Below are 6,651 nucleotides of genomic sequence, written 5' to 3'. Positions count from 1 at the left end.
ATAGATGCTTAATATACATTAAGTGTATGTGAGCAGACACGTGTATTTTATACATCTTCGGTTTTCAGCATTCCAGCTAGTTTACCCAGTGACCGGTATGATACAGATGCTGACGCAGCGACTTCAGAATCCTGACCAGGCCAGCTAGCTCTCACTGTAGTCATCCGAGAGGCGGGATGACGTGCTCGCCGCCGTAAAGCTGGCAGTACGCAGCTGAACTAAGACCCTCTCGCAGTAGGAATTGTGAAATGGTGACCACTGCACCCTGCTTCCCCTTAACGGAGACTCACACTGATGGCTCTCTACTCTTTGCCCTTCACTGTAACACTGAATAAAATATTCATCTGCAGCCACCGTTTCTGCTTCCTCTCTACACTCGTTTCTCGACGCTGTGAACAAGCTTCTTGTGTCATCTTCTTTAAAGACCAGAGCATCTGACCCAGTCTCTCTGTCTTCTGCACCTCTTCAATATCTCTTGTGCCCTCAGGTAGATACTGTTGCTTTTTTTGTGTGGGTGCAGTGAACTTTACTAACCATATTCGAGAAAATAGGGCATTCTAAGTGCCTCCCATTATTCTGGGGGTCTAGGATGAAAACTGAGCAAGATGCTCAGTGTCAGGGGCTGAGTTGGGACAGGGACTGTTCAGCAGTAGAGGGCCTCTTACTTGCTCTCGTGTCCTTGCTGGGGTGGGTGGTCTGGGCCTTCTTATTCCTTGGAGGCCATGCAGGCCATAGAGTCCACCACCTTGTTGCTGTAGCCGTATTCATTGTCATACCAGGAAATGACCTTTATGAAATTGTCATTGAGAGCAATGCCAGCCCCAGCATCAAAGGTGGAAGAGTAGGAGTCACTGTTAAAGCCAGAGGATGTGTAGCCCAGGATGCCCTTTAGTGGGACGTGGGATGCCTGCTCCACCACATTCTTGATGTCATCATATTTGTCACCATACTTGGTAGCTTTCTCCAGTCGATATGTCAGATCCATGTGCATTAGGGGTAGGAACACAGAAGGCCATGCCAGTGAGCTTTCCATTTAGGTCTGGGATGACTTTGCCCACAGCCTTGGCAGCATCAGTGGATGCAGGGACGATGTTCTGAGCAGCCCCACAGCTATCATGCTACAGCTTTCCAGAGGAGCCATCCACAGTCTTCTGGGTGGCAGTGATGGCATGGACTGTGGTCAGGAGTCCTTCTACGATGCCAGAGTTGTCATGGATGACCTTGGCCAGGGCAGGGCCAAGCAGTTGGTGGTGCAGGAAGCATTGCTGACAATCTTGAGTGAGTTGTTATATTTCTCGTGGTTCACGCCCATCACAAACATGGGGGGGCATAGGCAGAAGGGGCAGGGATGATGACCCTTTTGGTCCCACCCTTCAAGAGGGCCCCATCCTTCTCCATGGTGGTGAAGACACCAGTAGACCAGTACCAGCATCACCCCATTTGATGTTAGCAGGATCTTGCTTCTGGAAGATGGTGATGACTTTCCCATTGATGACAAGCTTCCCATTTTCAGACTTGACTGTGCCACTGAACTTGCCGTGGGTAGAGTCATACTGGAATATGTAGATGATGTAGTTAAGGTCATTGAAGTGGTCATTGATGGCACTTTGCCAGATAAGCAGGCAGCCCTCGTAACCAGGAGCCTAATAAGGCCAAATCCATTCAGTCCCAACCTTCACCATCAAGTCTAAGAGACAAAGCTGGCACTGTACAAGAGCCACTGTTGGTGTTTTCCCATGTGTTGCTGTCAACCTGAATGCTTTCCTCTCTTCCCTGTTTCTGTCATGCCCAGGTCCCCCTTGGGACCTTATCATCATTTGTTTTGCTTCGAAGACATGGTTGACTTATTGGACCTTGATGCCTTTGCTGGGTGGCTCTCTCTGACTGGAACTCCCAACTACATTCATTTAAAAAATGTATTTATTTCATTTCACATGCATTGGTGTCTTACTTGCATGAGCATGTCAGATCCCTTACAACTGGAGTTCCCGGCAACTACCATGTGGGCTCTAGGAATTGCACCCGGGTCCTCTGGAAGAGCAGCCAGTACTCTTAGCCATTGAGCTAGCTCTCCAGCCCCACGTTTATTTTTCAAGACTAGAAAAACTCATATTTTCTGTGACGCCTTTGTGACTCATCCAACAAGAAGTGCTCTCACCTTTCTCTAAAATCCTGTATAAGTGACTGAGGTCTCAGGGATGTCATCTGCTCTCTACCATGTGTTGTAGCTCTGCCTATGATTAAACATCTTCTCACTGATGGCCTCTGCTTTTTACCATATGCTATAGCTGTACCTAGGATTGACCATCTACTATGAGTTGCAAAAACAATGGGATAGACAGGTAGAACACAATCTTAACCTTCAAAATTTTGACAATGTATACTCGTTGGAATACTACTCAGCCATTAAACAGAACAAGTCATTTACATCAATATGGGTGAATCTGGAGGGCACTGTGCTAAGTGAAATAATCCAGGAATAGAAAGGCAAAGACTAGATGCTCACAATTAACGTGTTCTGTCTTAAAAATACTTATGTGAGGTGAGTAAAATGGCTCATTGGGTAAAAGTGCTTATTATATGAGCCTGATCACCTGAATTCTATTCCTAGAACCCATGTAAAGATTGGAAGAGAAAACTGACTCCACAAAGTCACGACATGCACATAATCATGCACACAAATCATGTGTGCACACACAAGAACAATAAAGTTATAAAACATGTATGTATTAAGATTCCAGAGTAGAAGAATCCTGATGTTTAGAACAGGTAGGAAGGAACAATAGGAAGAGGTTGTTAACAGTTACAAAATTATTGTGAGGTAGGAGAAATAAATTCTGGTTTGCACTGGGAAGGCCAATTATAGCCCATAGCCCATACTGTAAGAGAGGATGCTAGTGATCTCAGCACAAAGCAATGATAAGTGTTTGAGGTGGCAGCTATGCCAAATGCTGTTCTTTGATGACATAGGCTGTACATATATTGGAACATCACACCATACCCCATAAATATATACAATTATTATACCAATGAAAAACATGAAAAAAAAAGAAGTCTAGAGGTGGGTAGAGGAAATGCCTATTTGCATATTCAATATGGAGTGGAAGAAGGGGGTGATAAAACCTGTCCATGATAGGTCAAGACAGAAAGACCAGAGCAAATGAGCCTCTGTCTGGTGAGGGATACTAGGGAGAGTAATGCATTGCGGCGGGGGGGGGGGGGGGAGGGTTATTACCTCTTGACCTGTAGAAGGATCCTCCTTCTCTCTCTTTGGTCAAAGTTTTTCAGGGACACTTGAGTTGTATAATAATTTAGAAAAATGCCTGCTAGTACTTTCTGGGTTAGGGTTGGGGTGCACTGTGTCAAGGTGGATCTCTGCATATTCAATTGCTAACTCTGTACCAGCAGAGGGCTGTGGCCCACCATCCTCCTCATATTTGGTAAATATTTGTTCTTTCCTTGTCAGCCCATGGCAATCTAGAATTGAATCTAATTGGCTTTAGTAAAGAGCTGACTGCCACTCAGCTATTAAAAACAAGGAAATCCCGAAACGTGTGGACAAATGGATGGGACTAGAAATGATCATAATGAGTGAGTTAACCCAGAAGTAGAAAGACTTACATGGTATATACATACTCACTTATAATTGGGCACTAGCCCCAAAGGCACATCCCATGAAAGTCTTCACTTACCAGGAGACTAGGATAGATGTGAGGACATCCTACTGAGACTCTAGGTGAGAGAAATATAGGGTCCTAGAAACCTACAAGAAGAACATCATAGTGTGTGGATCTGGGCCCAGAGGGGGGGGGGTCTGCTCAAACTATTGCACTAACCAAGGACAATACAATAGTAAACATCGAACCCCTACTCTGATCTAGCCAATAGAGAGGACATTCTCCACAGTTGTGTAGAGAGCATGGACTGACTTAGACATGAACTCTGGTGTTTCATATTTGACCACCCCTCCTTGATGGGGAGGTGTGGTGGCACTCAAAGAAAGAATAAGCAGGCTACCAAGATGAGACTTGATAGCCTATGACCATATAGTGGGGGGAGGAGGTCCTCCTCTGTCTATACCTAAGGGAGGGAAATAGGGTCAAAGTGGGATGGAGAGAGGAATAGGAGGATGCAAGTGATGGGATAACAATTGAGTTGTAATCTGAATAAATTAATAAAATTAAAAATAAAAAAAGAGCTGACTGCCAATGGCAGGGCAGAAAAGGAGGCGAGTCTTTTGAGCAGAAAGAGGGACTTTGCGAAAAGATCCAGGGGGAGTTTGCCTGGGACTCAGGAAGGGAGTGCTTGTGGTCCAGGAAACCCCACTATAACTGGCCTCTGTATAATCTGATTAGCTGGAGCAAGTAGAGCTCCCTGGATGGACCATATCTTCTGAATACTCTGAGAGGACTTTGTGTCTGAAACACTGAATCAGGGACAGTCATCAGAAGGCCTGGTGAGCATAGCAAAGCATGGCCTCTCAGGAAGGAAGTCTGATGTGGTGGAAATCTGGGTACAAGATTGTAAGGGGTGGTAAAGTGGCCAAAAAAGAGTGGTGGTAATTTGCCGATTGTCTCAGCTTAAACTCCTTCTTCTGTTCCCTTATTCTGAGATGACAGAGAACTGGGAGTTTTGCAAACGAGACTCAGGGGTTCTCTCTCCAGCAAGCTTCCTCGTAGGTTTTGACCATAGGAGGAAGGAGGCAGAGCCAAAAGACAGGGGAAAAAAAATGAAGTCATTTTCTGTTCCTTGATATTAAAGTCACTGTTCCAGATGTGGCGCCTTTCCCCAGAAGGGACTTTTCACACCACGGTGACAGTCTGCTCCACCTCCACCCCCAGCCCTTTTCCTATTGGCAGCCTCCCTCAACACAACAGTTTGTGACACCGGAAGAAACCACATGTGCACTACCTCAGTTGTCAAGCTCTAGTTTCTCAGTGTCCCCTCCTTCCAGCTCTTCAGTCCCATCTGTCACTTCTGTTCCCCTGGACTTAGGGCGGCAACTGCTGCCCAAAGGTATTATTTCTCCTAGTTAGACTTCCAAGAGCTGTGCGACCGGCTCCTCCTAATAACTCTCTTCAACTTCTGTTGAAGTACCCAGGGTGGTTGTGAGGCTGCTTTTCTGAGTACATTCTTTGTTTTGTGTAATGTGAGTGGGGTTTTTTCCTGCATGTTTTTTTTTTTTCATGTAGCAGTATTTTATGCCTGTTGGCCACAGAGGTCACAAGAGGGCACTAGATAACCTAAAACTGGAGCTGCAGGTGGTGTGAGCAGCCATGTGAGTGCTGGGAATCAAATCTGTGTCCTCTGGACAAGAAACCAGTGCTTTTAAACACCGAGCCATCTATGCAGCCTTCTGGCTGAATTTCTTTAAAATATTTATTTAAAAAATAATTTCTCTCTCTCTCTCTCTCTCTCTCTCTCTCTCTCTCTCTCCTCTCCCTCCTTCCCTCCTCCTCCTTCCCTCCCCCCTCCCTCCCCTCCCTCTCTCTCTCTCTCTCTCTCTCTCTCTCTCTGTGTATGTGTGTATGTGTGAGTGTGTGCTGGTACCTGTGGAGGCCAGAAGAGGGCATTGGAGCCCCTGGAGCTGGAGTCACAGGTGATTCTGAGCTACCCACATGGGTTCTGGGGATGAACTTGGGTCCCCTGAGTAAATAGCAAGCACTCTTAACTGCAGACTCATCTCTGTTCATTCTGACTAATGCAGAGGTAGAGTTCCAGCTACTGAACTCAAAAGAAATGCATTCAGGAGTCTCAGCAAGGGAGAAGCCAGTCAACCGGTAGCTAAAGAGTTACCAGGCCCAGGGACGTGAGTCCTCTAGCTTGCTTCCTTAACTGGAATAGTAATATCTACTTTTCATTCTCATTGGAATGTTAGGGAGTGCACCAGTACAGCGGCTTGGGATGAGTCTGATTTCACTTGCCACAGTTTATGCAGCACAGGGGACTATGTCGAGTCAGAGTATTGTGTAGATCCCAGGGCAGGGATTGCAGCTTTGCCTTGGGAAGAGTTTAGGACTGGGAGCTGGAAAACTGCCAGGATCCTCACGTGTATCGCTTTCTTGTTGCTTATGTCATTCCTCCTCACGGGGACTGTCTTTCTTTGTCTGAACCCACAGTTCATATGATACAGTGAGTATTTCTACCTGTGCCTTTAGGATTGATAGCTCCTCTTTGAAAATGAGCAGTTGGGCAGGATTTTTTTTTTCTCTTCTCCACTCTTAAATTCTATAAAACAGAATCCAAAGAAGAGCTTAGTTTATATTTCTATTCACAAGCCCTTGGGTTAAGGCCCCGGAAGTAGAGAGTACCTAACGTGAGCACAGATTCAGGTAGTCAGCCCTGCATGCAGGAGGCGAGGACAAGGTCGCTCGTGGGCTGAGAAGACATTCAGGCATCTGTCAGGCTTGGTCTCAGTAATGACAATGAGACCCCAAAGAAGTAGGTTCTAATAACAGGGAAGGGTTACGTCAACAGCAGGATAGGTGAAGTTGCCAGGGAAAGCGAGGGCAAGCAGGCAAAGAGCAGACGCTTCCTTTGTCTTGTCCTTATGTTTGCTGCTGCCACCAGAGGGTGTGGCCTAGATTTAGGGTGGGCCTTCTGACCTCAAGTAACACAATCAGGAAGAACCCTTGCCAGCTGTGTCCAGCT

At 46.2% G+C, this 6,651-nt stretch overlaps 1 pseudogene; it reads right to left on the bottom strand.

Moving 5' to 3' along the window:
• Positions 1 to 706: 706 nt before the first annotated feature.
• LOC127191127 (glyceraldehyde-3-phosphate dehydrogenase-like) overlaps positions 707 to 6,651 on the bottom strand; it is an 11,277-nt pseudogene continuing 5,332 nt past the window's right edge.

This window comes from Acomys russatus, chromosome 6 (genome assembly GCF_903995435.1).
Source record: "Acomys russatus chromosome 6, mAcoRus1.1, whole genome shotgun sequence".
Lineage (NCBI taxonomy): Eukaryota > Metazoa > Chordata > Mammalia > Rodentia > Muridae > Acomys > Acomys russatus.
This window is presented reverse-complemented; position numbering and strand designations above follow the sequence as displayed.